This window comes from Trichechus manatus, unplaced genomic scaffold (genome assembly GCF_000243295.1).
Source record: "Trichechus manatus latirostris isolate Lorelei unplaced genomic scaffold, TriManLat1.0 scaffold00191, whole genome shotgun sequence".
Taxonomy (NCBI): domain Eukaryota; kingdom Metazoa; phylum Chordata; class Mammalia; order Sirenia; family Trichechidae; genus Trichechus; species Trichechus manatus.
The window spans coordinates 3,242,847-3,260,696 of record NW_004444127.1 but is presented as its reverse complement, the minus strand read 5'-3'; the positions used below and the strand labels follow the sequence as shown (position 1 = coordinate 3,260,696).

At 46.7% G+C, this 17,850-nt stretch overlaps 1 long non-coding RNA gene across 1 annotated transcript in view; it reads left to right on the top strand.

The window, feature by feature from the left end:
• Window positions 1–3,372, top strand: part of LOC111822662 (uncharacterized) — a 7,216-nt gene extending 3,844 nt beyond the window's left edge. Inside the window, exon 3 of the long non-coding RNA XR_002825803.1 lies at window positions 2,454–3,372. This is a non-coding gene — a long non-coding RNA (uncharacterized LOC111822662). The remainder of the gene's footprint in view (window positions 1–2,453) is intronic.
• Window positions 3,373–17,850: the final 14,478 nt, after the last annotated feature.

The following is a 17,850-nucleotide window of genomic DNA, read 5'->3' as shown; positions in this document are numbered from 1 at the left end:
CCTCTGTTGTGATCCCGGTCAGAGCAGTCAGTGGTGGTAGCTGGGCACCATCTAGCTGTACTGGACTCAGTCTGGTGGAGGCCTTGGTAGCTGTGATCCATTAGTCCTTTGGACTAATCTTTTCCTTGTGTCCTGCTCTCTTCATTCTCCCCTGCTCCTGAAGGGGTGGGACCAGTGGAGTATCTTAGATGGCTGCTCACAGGCTTTTAAGACCCCAGATGCTACTCATCAAGGTAGAATGTAGAACATTTTCTTTATGAACTGTATTATGCCAATTGAGCTAGATGTTCCCCGAGACCATGTCCCCACTTGGCTATAATCTTTACAGGAGTAGATCACCAGTTCTTTCTTCCATGGAGCCTCTGGGTGGGTTTGAATCATCAGCCTTTCGGTTAGCAGCTGAGTGCTTAACTATTGCTCCACCAGGGCTCCTTTCTACTCGTATAAACCAAACCAAACCAAACCCATTCCCTTGGAGTCAATTCTGACTCATAGTGACCCTACAGGACAGAGTAGAACTGGCCCATAGCGTTTCCAAGGAGCGGCTGGTGGATTAGAACTGCCAACCTTTCAGTTAGCTGCCAAGCTCTTAAGCATTGCACCACCAGTGCTCCTTCTACATGTATAGGGGTTAGGATTTACAACACATATTTTGGGGTGGCACAATTCAATCCATAACAAAGAGGGAAACTGACCTTCTCCTATGATTGACGTTGTATTGAGGATCTGTGCAAAGTCAGAAGGACCAGATAAAAGGCAAAGTTGAGTGGCAGTCAGAGGAATTCAAATTTTATTCATTCCACCAACATTTATAAAAAACCAATTCTGTGCCTGGCACTATTTCAGGCAAAGGGAATCTTGAAATGAAAAACTCTACTTGCCGTATTGGACAAGTGTGCCTTTTAATAGTGGGAAAGCCAAGAAAACCTACAACTGTCATAAACTGGGTAAGCTTAGTGAGAGAGGAAGCCTAGGGTTCTGGAGGGGGTGGGAGGACAGAAAAAGGACACCTGAACTCAGCTTGGAGTGGGGGAAAGGAGAGACTGCGTGAAGAGTTGTTCCCAGGTGATACTTAAGCTGAATCTTAGGAGACTGAGGGAGGAGGGAGAGAGCATTCCAGGCAGAGGCATCAGGAAATGAAAAGGCAGAGATGTAATAGTTAGCCATGATGGATTCATTAGCAAAGAGATGTCCTGCTTAATGCTTTCCCAAAATCCCCAGGATTGGGGACGTTTTCCATGGTGAATGAAAAGAACCATGTGTGAGTAGTGGAAACCTGCCTGGCACATACCAGTAAAGTGCCTTGTTTCAGATTGTGCTTTGAGGCACCTTAACCAGGTTTTAAAAAGGAGCCCAGGTGGTGCAGTGGTTAAGCGGTTGGCTGAAATGTTGGTGGTTCGAGCCCATCAGCCATTCCGTGGGAGAAAGATGTGGCAGTCTGCTTCCATAAAGATTTCAGCCTTGGAAACCCTATGGGGCAGTTCTCCTCTATCCTATAGGGTTCCTATGAGTCAGAATCGACTCGATGACAATAGGTTTGGTTTTTCGGTTTGGTGGCACCGTGGTTAAGTGCTAGGCTGCTAACCGAAAGATTGGTGGTTCTAACCTACCCAGTGGCTGCGTGGGAGAAACCTGGTGATCTGCTCCTATAAAGTTTACAGCCTAGAAAATCCTATGGGACAGTTCTACTCTGTCACATGCTGTCACATGGGGTCACTATGAGTGGAAAATGGACTCGACGGCAAACCACCACCACCACCACCACCAGCACCTGGGTTTTTCTTTGGCTTCCTTTGTTTTACCACAAAGCCATTGCCTAGGGGCCTGATGTCATTCATTCCCATCTGATGACCCACCAGGTGCAGGATGGACAAAATCATTTAATACATATTTTTTGATGCTGCTAATCTGATAATGAGGTAAATGCACAATTTCGTGCCATGTGCCATGAAACCCTGCTATAAGTGTTTTAGTCCTCTCTGTGATATGAGAAACAGTTTTTAATTCTCATGTAATCCATATTTCTGGGTTCCATGAGGTGGAGTGACCCACCCAGGCCATTGTCCTGAGGTCATCTTTTGAACCTTGAGCGTTGAGCAGAGTGGTCTCATAAAAGTCACCTGTAAGTCAAATAATAGTCTTGCTAATTAGTAAAGACCATTCTGTCTTGGGCATTTGTGCTCTTTTGAAGAATTGTCTATGTACAGTCAGCTGCAACGAACAGAAACTCCAGGGTTGGAGTGGAAGCTGTGTTTTAGGGTAAATTATTATTATGAAAACACTGTTCTGGCCCCCTTTCCATGGCAACATTGATAAGATGGGGTACAAGAATCATTGGAGGTTCTCTCTTCTTTGGAACATTTTTGACTCCCTAGTTGAAATGTTACCCCAGTTTGCAAATCATCCATCAATCAATTTATGTTATTGGCTTAATATGATTTTTGTTTTAACAGACATAAAGCATCACAAGGCAATTCAAAAACTGCTGCTGATAGCAAATCAAGGTCTCGTGTCCTCACTGGAAGCTGGGCAGACTGTGAGCGTGACCCCTAAATGATGCCAGCTTCTTTGATCTGCAAAACAACATGTGGCTTTGTTGAGGAGTTTTCTAGAACCCATAATATAGCACAGTGAAAAGAGCATTGTACTTAGACTGTGTGTTCTTGGTCATCATTTCACTTTTCTTTGCCTTTGTTTATTCATCATAAAATGAAGGGGAGGGACTAGGTGGTCCCTAAGATCCCTTCCGGTTTTAAAATCTGTAGTCCTGTGATTCGCTGTAAAAGCAGCAGAAACCAGTAACTGCTTTCTGCTGTAGCCTCCCTGTGGGAAGTTTCCATCTAGTAGGAATCATCTTCCTGGTGCAGGCTGATACAAGACTTTGATTCTCTCCAAGCTGTCTATGAACCCACAGTGCTCCTCTGAGTCCACAAAACCGCTTATAATCCACACGGTCGTGATATGGGCAATCTTCCCACACACAGTTACTGCATCCAGTGGTTTGCAAATGACAGCCTCAAGGATTTTGCCAAGCTTGCAGGGAACTGAAGTCGGAATTTCTCCTAATGAATTGGAAACGGACCCAAGCATCCAGTGCCCTTGTTGCCTGCCTGCTCCAATACTTATTTAAATGCCCAAATATGAATAAATTTGTAATAATGCTAAGCAAACACGCGACTCCCACCCTCTGGGAGTGCCCATTTTCAAAAATATAATTTTGGGTAGCTTTGGAAGTGTGAGACAGCTGTGTAAATACCAAACACAAAAACAACAGCCAAAAAAGCCCCCCTGCCAAAAACAAACAAACAAAAAAGAAGCACTTTCTGTCTTTTCTGTGGGGGATGAGGCATCATCCACATACTAAATCAATATCCTGTCATAAAATACCATAGGTACAGGATGCCAGGAAACTTCTCTAGGCAGCCAGATTTACTCAGCAATTGCCAGCATGCTGAAATCATATATGTGAACGTGCTTTGCAAACTGTAAAGTGTTCTACAGATAGAAATTGTTATATAGTCTCCTGGCAATATAGCAGGTATTGATAAGGTCTGCTAAGGGTGGTGAAGAAGCTCTTTGCTGCTTTAAAGAGTTCTCACCAGTGAGATAACATCATGGAAAGAGTGGGAGGACCTGAGAATCAGAAACCAGGGGTTCGAGTTGTGGCAATGCCTTCTACTCACTCTTCTCCTGATGCCAAAGATCTCTTCCACGGACTGTGAAGATCCTAAGTGGCAGAAATAAAAATGATTCTCTCTGTGTTACAGCCAAGCCAGTAGCCTCTGGATGGATGTGGCACATGCTAACGGGGTTGGGAAAGCTACATCTACATTCCTTTACATTCTCCTCTTCCCATTCCCCTTTCCACTGTCCTCCTTTGGCTTCAGTCCTTACGATGACATTGTAAACCCAGGAGCATGAGACAAAAAACTGGTCCAAGGAACCCCAACTAAGTTTCCCCCTGTAGAGGAAGGCAGTGAGGTGCCTGGGCAGCTGTGGCTGTTATTGAAAGAAAGTGAAGCCAATAACCTGGTGGGGAGGTATCTTGGTACAAATTCACACACATCCTGTCTAATACTGCAAACTCAGAGTAGGCATCCTTGCAGACACATTTATTGTACATTCTCCTCCGTGCTTGACTCTGATAGTTTTGTCATTATTATAATTAATTAGTTTTGTCATAATTATAGGCAGTCTAGATGACCAAGTCACATACATTTGTATTGGTAGCATCTAGGCTGCTGATCCATTCTGCAAAGAGGCACATTTGTGAAGGTGGTTGAAGAGAACTTTGAAAGGTTGTCTGTTTTGTAAACTCAAGAAGCATTTTTTTAGATTTCCAAGGCTAACAGCTATGGCCTCCTCTAGCCCATTGTAGTAGGTTGAATGGTGGCCCCTAAAAGGTTATGTCGAGGTCCTAATCCCCATAGCCTTTGAATGTTACTTGTTTAGAAAAAGAATCTTGGCAGTTGTAATTAAGTTATGGATTTTGAGATGAGGAGATTATCCTGGATTATCCAGGTGGGCCTTAAATCCAATGACAAATATCCCTGTAAGAGTGAGGCACACAGAGACACACGGAGACGGACACATGGAGGAGAAGACGATGTGAAGGAGAACGAGGCAGAGATTGGGTGACGTAGCTACAAGCCAAAGAATGCCAAGGATTGCCGGCAGCAGCCAGAAACTAGAGGAGAGGCATGGAACAGATTCTCCCTAGAGTCTTCAGGGAGTATGGCCCTGGTGACATCTTGATTTTGGACTTCTGGCCTTCAGAACTGTGAGAGTATATGTTTCTGTTGTTAAGCTAACAAGTTTTTGGTAATTTGTTACAGTAATCCTAGGAAACTAATACACCTGGTCTCTGCCACACATGTTCAGCATTCCAAGTGGGAAAATTGCTCGCTGGTATTGCAGTCAGACAGCCCTTGTTTCCCCACTTCCTAGCTGTGTCCTAAGAAAATCTCAGCACCTCTCTGTCTGTTTCCTCCTTTGTAAAATGGGACAAATAATTCCTACTCCCCTGACTTGTTGTGAGGCCCAGGTGACAAAGTGCTACACCACAGACACTCCACCCATATCGCCTTCCATCTTCCCCCTCACTGCCTCAGTCCAGCCTTACTTCAAGCACCACCAGAGAGCTCTCATTCTGAGAATGACAACATGGTTTCTATACCTTCTCCTGTGTCTTGGGCTCATTGGTGATGTCCAGAAGTGCACATGGCCCTTTCCTGTTTCTAAGGAGTTCCAAGCAGTTCCTTGGCTTGTAGCTGCATCACCCAACCTCTTCTTCCTTCATCACATGATCTTCTCCTCAGTGTGTCTTCTCCTCCGTATGCCTGACATAGCTACTTGAACATCTCATTTGTTATTGGGTGCCATCGAGTCTGTTCTGACTCATAGCGAAGTACACAACAGAACAAAACATTGCCCGCTTCTGCGCCATCCTCACAGTCATTGTTATGCTTGAGCCTATTGTTGTAGCCACTGTCAATCCGTCTCATTGAGGGTCTTCCTCTTTTTTGCTGACCCTCTTCTTTACCAAGCATGATGTCCTTCTCCAGGGACTGATCCCTCCTGACAACATGTCCAAACTATGTGAGGTGAAGTCTTGCCATCCTTGCTTCCAGGGAACATTCTGGCTGTACTTCTTCCAAGACAGAATTGTTCATTCTTTTGGCTTGTTGTTAGGTGCTGGCGAGTCTATTCCAACTCATAGCGACCCTATGAACAACAGAGCAAAACACTAAGCCATCCTCACAATCATTGTTATGCTTGAGTCCATTGTTGCAGCCACTGTGTCAATCCATCTCATTGAGGGTCTTCTTCATTTTCGCTGACCCTCTACTTTACCAAGCATGATGTGCTTCTACAGGGACTGGTCACTCCTGATAACACGTCCAAAGTATGTGAGACAAAGCCTCGTCATGCTTGCTTCTAAGGAGCATTCTGGCTGTATTTCTTCCAAGACAGATTTGTTCGTTCTTTTGGCAGTCCATGGTATAGTCAATATTCTTTGCCAACACCATACATAATTCAAAGGTATTGATTCTTTGGTCTTCCTTATTCGTTGTTCAGCTTTTGCATGCATATGGGTGTTTGAAAACACAATGGCTTGGGTCAAGCACACCTTAGTCCTTAAAGTGATAAATTTGCTTTTTAACACTTTAAAAAGGTCTTTTGCAGCAGATTTGTCCAATGCAATGCATCTTTTTATTTCTTGACTGCTGCTTCTGTGGACATTGTTGTAGATCCAAGCAAAATGAAATCCTTGACAACTTCAGTCTTTTCTCCTCCGTTTGTCATGATGTTGCTTATTGGTCCAGTTGTGAGGATTTTTGTTTTCTTTATGTTGAGGCAGAATCCATACTGAAGGCTATAGCCTTTGATCTTCATCAGTAAGTGCTTCAAGTCCTCTTCACTTTCAGCAAGCAAGGTTGTGTCATCTGCGTAATGCAGGTTGTTTATGAGTCTTCCTCCAATCCCGATGTCACATTCTTCTTCATATGGTCCAGCTTCTCGGACTATTTGCTCAGCCTGCAGATTGAATAAGTATGGTGAAAGGATAGAATCCTGATGCACACCTTTCCTGTCTTTAAACCATGCAGTATTCCATTGTTTTGTTTGAATGGCTGCCTGTTGGTCTGCGTACAGATTCCACATAAGCACAATGAAGTGTTCTGGAATTCCCTTTCTTCACAACATTATCCATAATTTGTTATGATCCACACAGTGGAATGCCTCTGCATAGTCAATAAAACACATGTAAACATCTTTCTGGTATTCTCTGCTTTCAACCAAGATCCATCTGACAACAGCAGTGATATCCCTCATTCCACGTCCTCTTCTGAATTCGTCTTGAACTTCTGGTAATTCTTTGTCAATGTACTGCTGCAACTGCTTTTGAATGATCTTCAGCAAAATTTTACTTGTGTGTGATATTAATGATATTGTTCAATAATTTCCGTGTTCTATTGGATCACCTTTCTTTGGAGCGGGCACAAATATGGATCTCTTCCAGTTGGTTGGCCAGATGGCTGTCTTCCAAATTTCTTGACATAGATGAGTGAGCACCTGTAGCGCTGCATCCATTCGTTGAAACATCTCAATTGGTATTCCGTCAATTCCTGGAGCCTTGTTTTTCACCAATGCCTTCGGTGCAGCTTGGACTTCTTTCAGTACCACTGGTTCCTGATCATATGCTACCTCTCAAAATGTTTGAACATCGACCAATTCTTTTTGGTACAGTGATTCTGTGTATTCCTTCCATCTTCTTTTGATGCTTCCTGTGTCGTTCAGTATTTTCCCTGTAGAATCCTTCAATATTGTAGCACGAGGCTTGAAATTTTTTCTTCAGTTCTTTCAGCTTGAGAAATGCTGTGCGTGTTCTTTCCTTTTGGTTTTCTAACTTAAGGTCTTTGCACATTTCATTAAAGTACTTTACTTTGTCTTCTCAAGCTACCCTTTGAAATCTGTTCAGCTCTTTTACTTCACTTCTTCCTTTTCGCTTTAAATACTCTAAGTTCAAGAGCAAGTTTCAGAGTCTCTTCTGACATCCATTTTTGTCTTTTCTTTCTTTCCTGTCTTTTTAATGACCTCTTTCTTTCTTCATGTATGATGTCCTTGATGTCATTCCACAACTCTTCTGGTCTTCGGTCATTAGTGTTCAATGCATCAAATCTATTCCTGAGATGGTCTCTAAATTTACTTAAGATATACTCAAGGTCCTATTTTGGCTCTCATGGACTTGCTCTAATTTTCTTTAGCTTCAGCTTGAGTTTGCACGTGAGCAATTGATGGTCTGTTCCACAGTCAGCCCCTGGTCTTCTTCTGACTGATGATATTAAGCTTTTCCATCATCTCTTTCCACAGATATAGTCAGTTTGATTCCTGTGTATTCCAGCTGGTGAGGTCCATGTTTATAGTCACTGTTCATGTTCTTGGGAAAAAGTATTTGCAATGAAGAAGTCATTGGTCTTGCAACGACTTTCTATCATGCGATCTCCAGGGTGGTTTCTACCACCAAGGCTATATTTTCCAACTACTGATTCTTTTTCTTTGTTTACAACTTTCTCATTCCAATCACCGGTAATTATCAATTCATCTTGATTGTATGTTTGATCAATTTCCGACTGCAGAAGTAGGTAAAAATTTTCAATTTCTTCATTTTTGGCCTTAGTGGTTGGTGTGTAAATTTGAATAATAGTTGTATTAACTGGTCTCCCTTGTAGGCATATGGATATTATCCTATCACTGACAGCATTGTATTTCAGGATAGGTCTTGAAATGTTCTTTTTAATAATGAATGAGACGCCATTCATTTTCAATTTGTCGTTCCTGGCATAGTAGACCATATGATTTTCTGATTCAAAATGGCCAATACCAGTCCCTTCAGCCCACAAATGCCTAGGATATCAATCTTTATGTGTTCCATTTCATTTTTGACATCTTCCAATTTTCCTAGATTCATACTTTGTACATTCCAATTGTTAATGGATGTTTGCAGCTATTTCTTCTCATTTGAGTCACACCACATCAGTAAATGAAGGTCCCGAAAGCTTGACTCCATCCACGTCACTAAGATCGACTCTACTTTGAGAAAGCAACTCTTCCCCAGTCTTATTTTGAGTGCCTTCCAACCTGAAGGGTTCATTTCCTGGCACTATATCAGACAATGTTCTGCTGCTACTCATAAGGTTTTCACTGGCCATTTTTTTCAGAAGTAGACTGCCAGGTCCTTCTTCTCAGTCTGTCTTAGTTTGGAAGCTCCGCTGAAACCTGTCCACCAAGGATGACTCTGCTGGTATTTGAAATACCAGTGGCAAAGTTTCCAGTTCCACAGCAACACAAGAGCCACCACAGTACGACAAACTAACAGATGTGTGGTGGGGACATCTCATGAGCATCTCAAATCTGTATCCAAACTCTTGGTCTTCCCTTCATCTCCTGCCTCTTTCACATTTTCCTTCCACCTCAGTAAATGGCACTTCCATGCAGGTACTCAAACAAAAATTCAGGAGTCGTTTTTGCTTTATTTTTTAACTTTTAATTTTAAAATAATTTCAGACTTACAAAAGAGTTGCCAAAAGAGTGCAAAGATAAAAATTTTGGAAATGGGTAGTAGTGATGGTTGCACAACATTGTGAATGTAATTAATGCCACTGAGTCGTACACTTTAAAATGGTTAAAATGGCAAATTTTATTTATTATGTGTTACAATAAAATTTACCAAAAAAAAAGGTACAAAGAATTTCAATAGACTCTTCTCTAATTCCACAAATGTAACATCACACATAACTGCAATACAATTATCAAGATGAAGTAATAAACACTAATATAATACTATTATCTAATCTATACACCTTATTCAGATTTTGCTAAGTGCCCCACTAATGTCCAGAATCCAATCCAAGATCACAGGTTGCATTTGGTTGTCATTCCTGAGTGTCATTTTTGAAATTTCCCTCTCTCTTACATGCAAATTCAATCTATCAGCAAGTTCTGTCAATTCCTTCCCCCCAATATTTCTTCAATTCATGCACTTCTCACGACCTCCACGGTGACTGACCTAGTCAAAGCCACCATCATCTTACACCTGGATGCCTGCTGTTGTCAGGTGCTGTAGAGTCAGCTCTGACTCATGGAGACCTTACATATGACAGAGTGAAGTATTGCCTGGTCCTGTGCCATCTTCATGATCATTGGTATGTTTGAGTCCATTGTTGTGGCTATTGTGTCAATCCATCTCATTGAGGATTTCCCTCATTTTGGTTGACTCTTTACCAAACATGATGTCCTTTTCTAGCGATTAGTCTTTCCTGATGGCCGCCTATCTGTCATTTTGTCATACTGTGGTGGCTCACATGTTGCTATGCTGGAGTCTATGCCACCAGTATTTCAAATACCAGCAGAGTCACCCATGGTGGACAGGTTTCAGTGGAAATTGCAGTCTAAGACAGACTAGGAAGAAAGGCCTGGAGATCTACTTCTGAAAATTAGCCAATGAAAACCCTCTGGATCACAACAGAATATTGGATGATTGCAGTAACCTAATTGATCTTCCTGCTTTTTGTCTTCCTTTCATCCAGAGGTTAGCATACATTTTCTGCAAAGGGCTAGAGAATATTTTAGGCTTAGCACTGTTGCAACTAGTCAGCTCTACTGTTGTAGTGCAAAAGCAGCTTTAGACAATTTGTAAATGAATGAGCATGACTATGTTCCAATAAAACTTTATGGATACTGAATTTGAAATCCCGATAAGTTTCAGGTATCACAAAATTCATACTTAGTACGAAGTATGAATCTAGGAAGATTGGAAGTCTTCAAAAATGAAATGCAATACGTACAGATTGATATCCTAGGCATTAGTGAGCTGAAATTAACTAGTATTGGCCATTTTGAATCGGGCAATCATATGGTCTACTATGCGAGAGTGACAAATTGAAGAGGAATGGCATCTCATTCATCATCAAAAAGAACATTTCAAGATCTATTCTCAAGTACAACGCTGTCAGTGATAGGATAATATCCATATGACTACAAGGAACGCCAGTTAATATGACTATTACTCAAATTCATGCACCAACCACTAAGGCCAAAGATGAAGAAATGGAAGATTTTTACCCCTGAAACTATTGCCCTGAGATAACCTTTAAACCGTAAACCAAAAATATCCCCTGAAGTCTTCTTAACACCAAACAATAGTTTAGCTTAACTAGGGAAGAATGTCTGCCTTGAGCATTATGCTCTTTTAAGAACTATCTATATGGGATCAAATTGACAACAACAACTCGAAAGATTAGACAGGAACCATAGGGGGCAGTGAGTTTATATTAATGGGGGGAACAACTCAGAAAAGGAGCATGAGAATGGTTGCACAACTCAAAGAATGTAATCAGTGTCACTGAATTGTACACGTAGAAGCTGTTGAATTAGTGTATGTTCTGCCATGTGTATTCTCAACAACAAGAAGTCAATTTCAACTCATAGATAGGACAGAGTTTCCCCGCAGGGTTTCCTAGGCTGTAATCTTTACAGAAGCAGACTGCCATGTCTTTCTCCCAAGGAGCAGCTGGGGGGTTTGAACCACCAACCTTTAGGTTCACAGCCAAGCACTTAACCACTGAGCCACCAGGGCTCCTTAAAACCCTATGGAACACAGTTCTACTGTGACACACATGGGGGCACCTTGAGTTGAATGAATTTTTGGCAACTGGTTTGTTATTCTCTCATAGCAAGCACCCTGTCTTTTTTTTAATTCTTCTTTAAAAGACTTGTTGCAATTTGTAATAAGGTATTCAAGGCTTTATTGGATTTTAGTGGAAAACACGCAGTCAGGGATAGTGTCTGCTTTGCTAGAATTGTATATCCAGCACCCCAGCACGATGTCTGGTATATAGTGGGTATTCACTCAAAGCCTGCTAAATGAATTGAGGCAGATTCTCCATAGAAGTCCCCTCTCACCAGCAAAGAGGCCCTCCGCTGGACTGCAGGAAAGGACCCAAATGAACCCGGGGGCAGGCTTCTAGAACAGGAGCCTCCCCGTCCCACAGAGCTGAAACCTGGACTATGCAATGGTGACTTCTGGCGCACCTCCTGCCAACTCTGCTGTACCTTCCAAAGAATTTGCCCAGGGCAAATTCCTGACCCTGGAAAAGTTTTCACTATAGGCCACAGTCTGAAACCTGCTCCGCATTTTCACTCTAATGCCGTCCATCTGCTGTTCTTCCTGCCATTCTAGCCCAGAAACAGCCTCCCCCACTGAGGTTAACCCCTTTCAATAACTCCGACCAGTTTTTCCACCTGGGGTTGCCTGAGATCTTAAAAACGTATCTGTTGAATCAGAATGCTTTACTCAGCTGCCCGACAGGAATGCTGGGGCAATGTCCGGAGGCCACAGAGAGAAACTCAAGAAACACAGCTGCCTTCAGAGGAGACAAGCCCTGCCTGCAAGCCGTCTGTGGGCTCTCTACCCTCCAAGAGGCTGCCAGAGTTATCTGTTAAAAGGATAAATGTGGTCTAGTCACTCCCATTCATACTTCCCGCTGTCTGTAGGATAAAGTCCAAACTCCTTAGCCCAGCTTGCGAATCTTCGCCATTTGATCTCAACCCGTCTTTCCAGCCTTGTCTTCTATCTGCCTCCACCCCATGGTGAGTGAACTCAATAGTCTAGACCTGCCTTGTCCAATATAGCAGCTACTAGCCACATGGGGCTATTAAATGTAAAATTAGTTAAAATTTTAAAATTCACTTCTTCAGTTGCATTAGCCATATTTCAAGCACTCAATAGACACTTGTGGCAGTGGTTATCCTATTGGACTGCACAGGTATAGAACATTTTCATCATTGCAGACCATTCTATTGAACAGTGCTGTTCTCAATACAAAGACCCACTCACAACCCCCTAAAAATGTTTCTCTTTATCTTAATGACACAAGTTACACATAGTATATGCAGGCTCACTGTAGATTTTCTAACAGAACTACTGCCAACCTCCTGGCTGTTGTTGTTAGATGCAACTCATAGTGATCCTATAAGACAGAGTAGAACTGCCCCATAGGGGTTCCAAGGAGCAGCTGGTGGATTCAAACTGCTGACCTTTTGGTTAGCAGCCATAGCTCTTAACCACTGCACCACCAGGGCTCCCAGCTAGTAGTTACAAATACCTCCCTTATCAATTCTAGACCTCTTCCAAGAGATAACCACTGAAATTAGTTTGGTGTATATTCTCTCTGAGTATCTGGCGTGTTCTACACTTGCTTTTTCCGCTTAGCAGTGTCTTGGAGGTCTTTATGTAAGAATACGTCTCTATCTACCCTATTCTTTTCAGTTGCTGCAGAGTAGCCCATAGTATGAATGAACCTTAGGTTATTCAGCCATTCCCCTCTTGATGGACATTTGTTTCCAATTTTTTCCTATTGCAAGCAATATGATATGCAAGCATCCTTTTACCACTTTCTGCACTTGTGCATATATTTGTCTAGGGTAGATATCAAAAAAGTGGAGTTGCTAGGTCATCTCTGGGGCTTGGCACACCCTGGTGAGTCTGCCTAGAATGCCTCTCCACATGACTAGTTCCTACTTAAGACCAATCAAGTGTCATCTTCCCCATGAAAGGTGGTCTCTCCTGCCTCTGTTTCCCCATAGTACTTTGTATACGCATTGTACCATTATCATAAACTTACGACTCTGGCTCTGCCTTATTTATCTTTGTATCTCCAACCCCTAGCACAGGGCTTAGCGTAAGCAGAAATGCAAATGTTTTCTTGGCTGAATGAATAAATAAACAAATGAAGCCACAGTGGTTCGGACATTCCAGAAGTTTAAGGTGAGTCAGTGAGTGTTATGAGATTGGACTTTGGTGCCGTGAGCCAAGCGCTTCTCTAGGTTTGTTTTTATGCAGCCCTCTGACCCCAGGCATCTCCTCCTGAACTCCATTCCGGTTGGCTATTGCACTGAGGCAGCCATACGAGTGTGTAGGGACTCTGGACGAACAGTGTAGAAATCCGACCTCTGCTGTTGATGTCAGCACTCCCAGTTGTTAGTTGCCAGTGAGTGGATTCCGACTCATGCGACCCCATGTGGGCAGAACAGAACTGGTCCATAGAGTTTTCAAGGCTGTGATCTTTCAGAAGCAGATTTCCAGGCCTGTCTTCTGAAATGCCTCTGGGTGGGTTCACACTGCCAACCTTCTGGCTATTACTTGAGCTCTTAACCATTTGCACCATCCAGGGACTCCTATAGCACTAGCTAGGCGCTGACTTTCTAAAGACGTGTCTGTCTCCTTTCACCTTTGAAGGAGCCCAGTTTGCTGTGGATTTCGGTTTATTTTTTCTTCCTCAGTACCTTAGGGGCAATTAAGATTGGCTGCAACATTTCTGCTTTCTGCTTCCAGATTTGAACCCAAAGGAAGCCAGATGTTTTCCACTCAACATCCTCTTCCCTTAGTGGTCTGATGAAAAGCCCTGTTTTCTAAGTCTCTCTAGAGCCTGATTTCCCAGATCCTAGAGCCAGGCTGCCACCTTTATTTTTAATGGGGTTGTAATAAGCGGCTCCTGTAATTAATTTCATTCTTGTGTTTTCACACTTTCTGTCTAGATGCCTAAAGGCCCCCAGGCGCTAGTTGGGACGTTAACTGATTTTAAATAATACAAAATACTACGGCCATCATTAGCCATTTCCCTGGCTGCTCTCATTTGCAGTTGTTTTACAATCACTAATTAGTGGGAGGTTGGCCACCTGTCATGTTTAATAGACGTAGAAACAGATATGGAGACAAGGCACTTGTCCAATCCCCAATACAGTGGGTGTTGAAACTGATTTCAGAAGCCACATCCTGCTGGGTACACACCCTGTGAGCACCAAGCGGAGATCCACTATTCAGGTGTGATTTGCCACACTCGGCTGGAGTCCTCAGGTCAAAGGTGGATGCCCCAGGGGGACAGGGGCACCCCTGTCCCATAGGCATCTTACGCAGGCAGTTTCACCCTTCCAACTAGGACCACGAAGCAAGTCAGCCCTCAGCAACTAATACGACCACCTAAAATTACCCCTACCCATTCTCTTCTGGCCCCTATGCATTTTATGAGCGGATTCATATGCATAAAGAACGCGTCAGTGATTCCTCCCTGATTTAGAAACAACATAATTTTACTATTTTTAAAGCTGCCTGTTAAAAATCCGCGCACAAGGACTCACACTCCTTAGGGAGCCGGCGGGTGGGAGGTGGGAAGGAATAGTACGTGCTGGAGAGAGAACATCGTGACCTCTTGGACTTCCCAGAGCGAGGCCGCCCCCCTGGGGGCGCACTCTCCCGGGCGCGCAGGGGGCTGTCCAACCCGGAGCCAATCTGCGCCGCCCGGGACCCTCTGAGCGCCCCCAGGCGTCCGACTCAGCCGGTTCGTGTCCCTTCTCGCCTCGCCCCGCGGAAGGCATGGCCGCTGTGCCACCCGGCCCGGGAGGGAGCTGGAGGGGGCGGGGAGGCCGAGCAGGTGGCGATTAGGTCAACTTCGGAACATTCTTGGACCGCTCCAGTGGATATAAATAACTCCGAAAAATCCCAGGAGGGGGTAGAGGAGGTGAGGAAGAAGTGATTTATTTAGGGTGGGGTAGTATCGTAGTGATCTGGAAAAATCCGCCAAGCCTGGTGACTGACAAAGGGGGTGGAGGGGCGACAGGATTTAAGAATGGATCAGGGTACAAATTCTGGGAATAAAAGCAGGGAGGAGGAGGAGCTCACGCCCTTTTGCCCCACCCCCACTGCGTGTGTGTCCCAGGCCTCAGGATAAGCCCCAGATTGGCAGGGAGGGCTGTGCACTGCAAGGGCACGGCTTTGGAGTCACAGCCCTGTCCCAGTGGAGATCTTGGGCAAGCTGCTCAAGGCCTCTGAACCTCAGTTTCCGCATCTGTACAATGGGAATCCTGATGCTTACAAGGTGGTGGTTGTGAGCCTCGCACGAGCTAACGACTAAGAAGGCTGTGCTCAGCAAAAGATGCAAGGCAGAATCTCCTCCAAACCCCGGGGTTCAAGGGGTGCCTATGCATGCCCAGTTCCTCCCATTGCCCACCAGGCTCCCATGATCTGCAAAGGCCGGGGAGGGGCAAAGCCGAAATCTGACTCTCGCAGCCTCGCGGCGCCACCTTGGGGAGTCGGTCCTGGCGCTCAGCACGTGGGAGCCGAGCCCGCGTACCCGCGCCCCCGGAGCCGCCGGCCGCAGAGATGCCTGCAGTCCCAGTACCCCAGCCGCGGGCCCGCGGGGTGGGGGCCGCGGCGGCGAAGAGAGGGCGGGGCCGGGGGCGGGCCTCCCGGGGGAGGGCCCGGCGCGCTCCGGGAGGCTGCAGCCCCGGCCTGGGAGCGGCAAGACACCGGCCGGAGCGTGGTCGGACCCCCACCCACCCAAAGCACCCCGGGAAGACGCGGTGAGTGCAGCCTGGGCGGGAGACGCGCGGGCGGCAGCGGCGGGAACCGCGGCCCGCGCTGCTCTCTCCTCCGGCCCCTGAAGTTGGCAGTGGGACCGATTCCCGGCGGGGAGCCCCCGGCCACCGGCTCTGAGCGGGGACGGGAAGGGCTGCCAACGAGTGAAGGGCGTCTCGTCCGCGGCGCAGCGAATCCCACAGCTCCCCAACCCTGCTGGGGAGGGGGCGTCGGGGCTGGAGGGCCAAACACGGGGGTTGGGGCCATCTCCTGGGGCCCCAGAAGGGGCCTTGTTCCCCGGCGCCCCCCGCCCCCCGCCAGGAGCTTCAGTTCTCGGGCCGCGTAGCGGGCCACCATCTGGAGTCCACTGCGGAGCCAACCCAGACAAGGGGCGCCCCCTCCCCTAGCGGTGACCGGCCGGCCCCACCCCCGCCGAGACCAAGTTCAACAAGTTTGGCTGAGAAGCCCAGAGCCTGCATGGCGAGGCCTGGCCCGTTCGCCCCGCGTGGGTTCCTTCGGCTACGAGTTGCGCTGCGCTAGGCCGGCGGGGAGGGGCTGGTCAAGGGGCGCCTCCACACAGGGCTGAGGCAGGGAACTGGGCAGCCCTTGGCCTCGAGGTTTGGAGTGGAGGCCTCGGGTTTGCAGTGCGTCATCAGCGAGCAGACACCTCGGCTGGCAGGTTGGGTTTCCTAAAATGCCGCTTTGTTTTGCCCCTCCCTGGCCCTGCCTCCTCCCCTTTGCCCATGCCACCCCCTCCCCCAGCCTCGCTGGCCGTTCTGTCGGCTTGTCCTAGTCCCTCTAGCATAAGTGCCCCTCTCAGTGTTCACAGACCGCCCCCTCCTTGTGCCCTCAAATTCCACGGTTATGGGCTGATTGGGAAGGGCTGCAGAGGGAAGAGGCCCTTAGGCGCCACAGCCTGTGACTCAGGACAGAGGGATGGGCAGGCAGGATGGCGGTGCTTCCTCCCAGGAGCATGCCCCCAGTTTCTGGGAAGGGGAAGGGGCTCTCTGGGTGAGGGTACCTTACGGCCTCAGGTAGAGAGGGTAGGTTCTTCCCTGAGCCCCGGGATTTCCTACCTTAGCCCAGGCAGCTGTGAGGAGACCCCATCAAGCCCCCAAGACGTCTCCAGCCCAGCAGGTGCTGGCTCCCCAGACTGGGAAAACTGCCCTTCTCTGCTTTCTGAGCTCTTGCCTGTGGTAGAGGGTGTTCTGGGAAACCATTTGGGTCCCTGCTGAGTTCAGGAGGCACAGGGTGCTAACCCTCCGCAACGGAGGGGGGTGGCCAAGGCACAGGGGCCATCCCCATTGCTCAATCAGGTGGGGGCTGTGAGACCTGGCTGTGCCTGGGGCTGGTGTTTGCTCTGGGAGGCCTGAGGGAGCAGTGCCAGCCAGCCCGGCACACACAGCTCGCTCTGTTCTGGGGCCGGAGAGAGGGAATGGGTGGGGGACAGCTCTCCGGGGAGCAGGGAGTCTGAAGCAGGCAGGGGCCCCAGTCCCTCAATGCCCTCCTGGGACAGCTCTGAAGGCTCTGTGATTAAGGCTGCAGCTTTGGTTTTCACCAGCTTGTTGACAAGTCCTTCTGGGCAAGTGGGACCAACACAAGAGGAAGTCAGGTGGAGAGCTGGGGACCCTCCTCACCCTGTGCCCAGGGCCCCTCTGCTCCCTGCAGTCTCCACTGGGGCTCCAGGGAGGCCTCCCTCCTGCCAGCAGAAGGGCGGAAGCCCACTCGGGCCAAGCCCCTTCACAGCTGCTCCAGCCAGCCAGCAGGTTTTTTTGCTCTTCAGGTGAACTTCATTTGTTCAGATGGATTTCATTCATTTAACTGACAATTACAGATCCCAGCACCTGGGAAAACCCAAATCAGACCCTGAGGAAGTCTCTTTCAATGACTGGGGACAGGCCCTGTCCCGTGAGTCATAACCCAGTGGGGTATATACC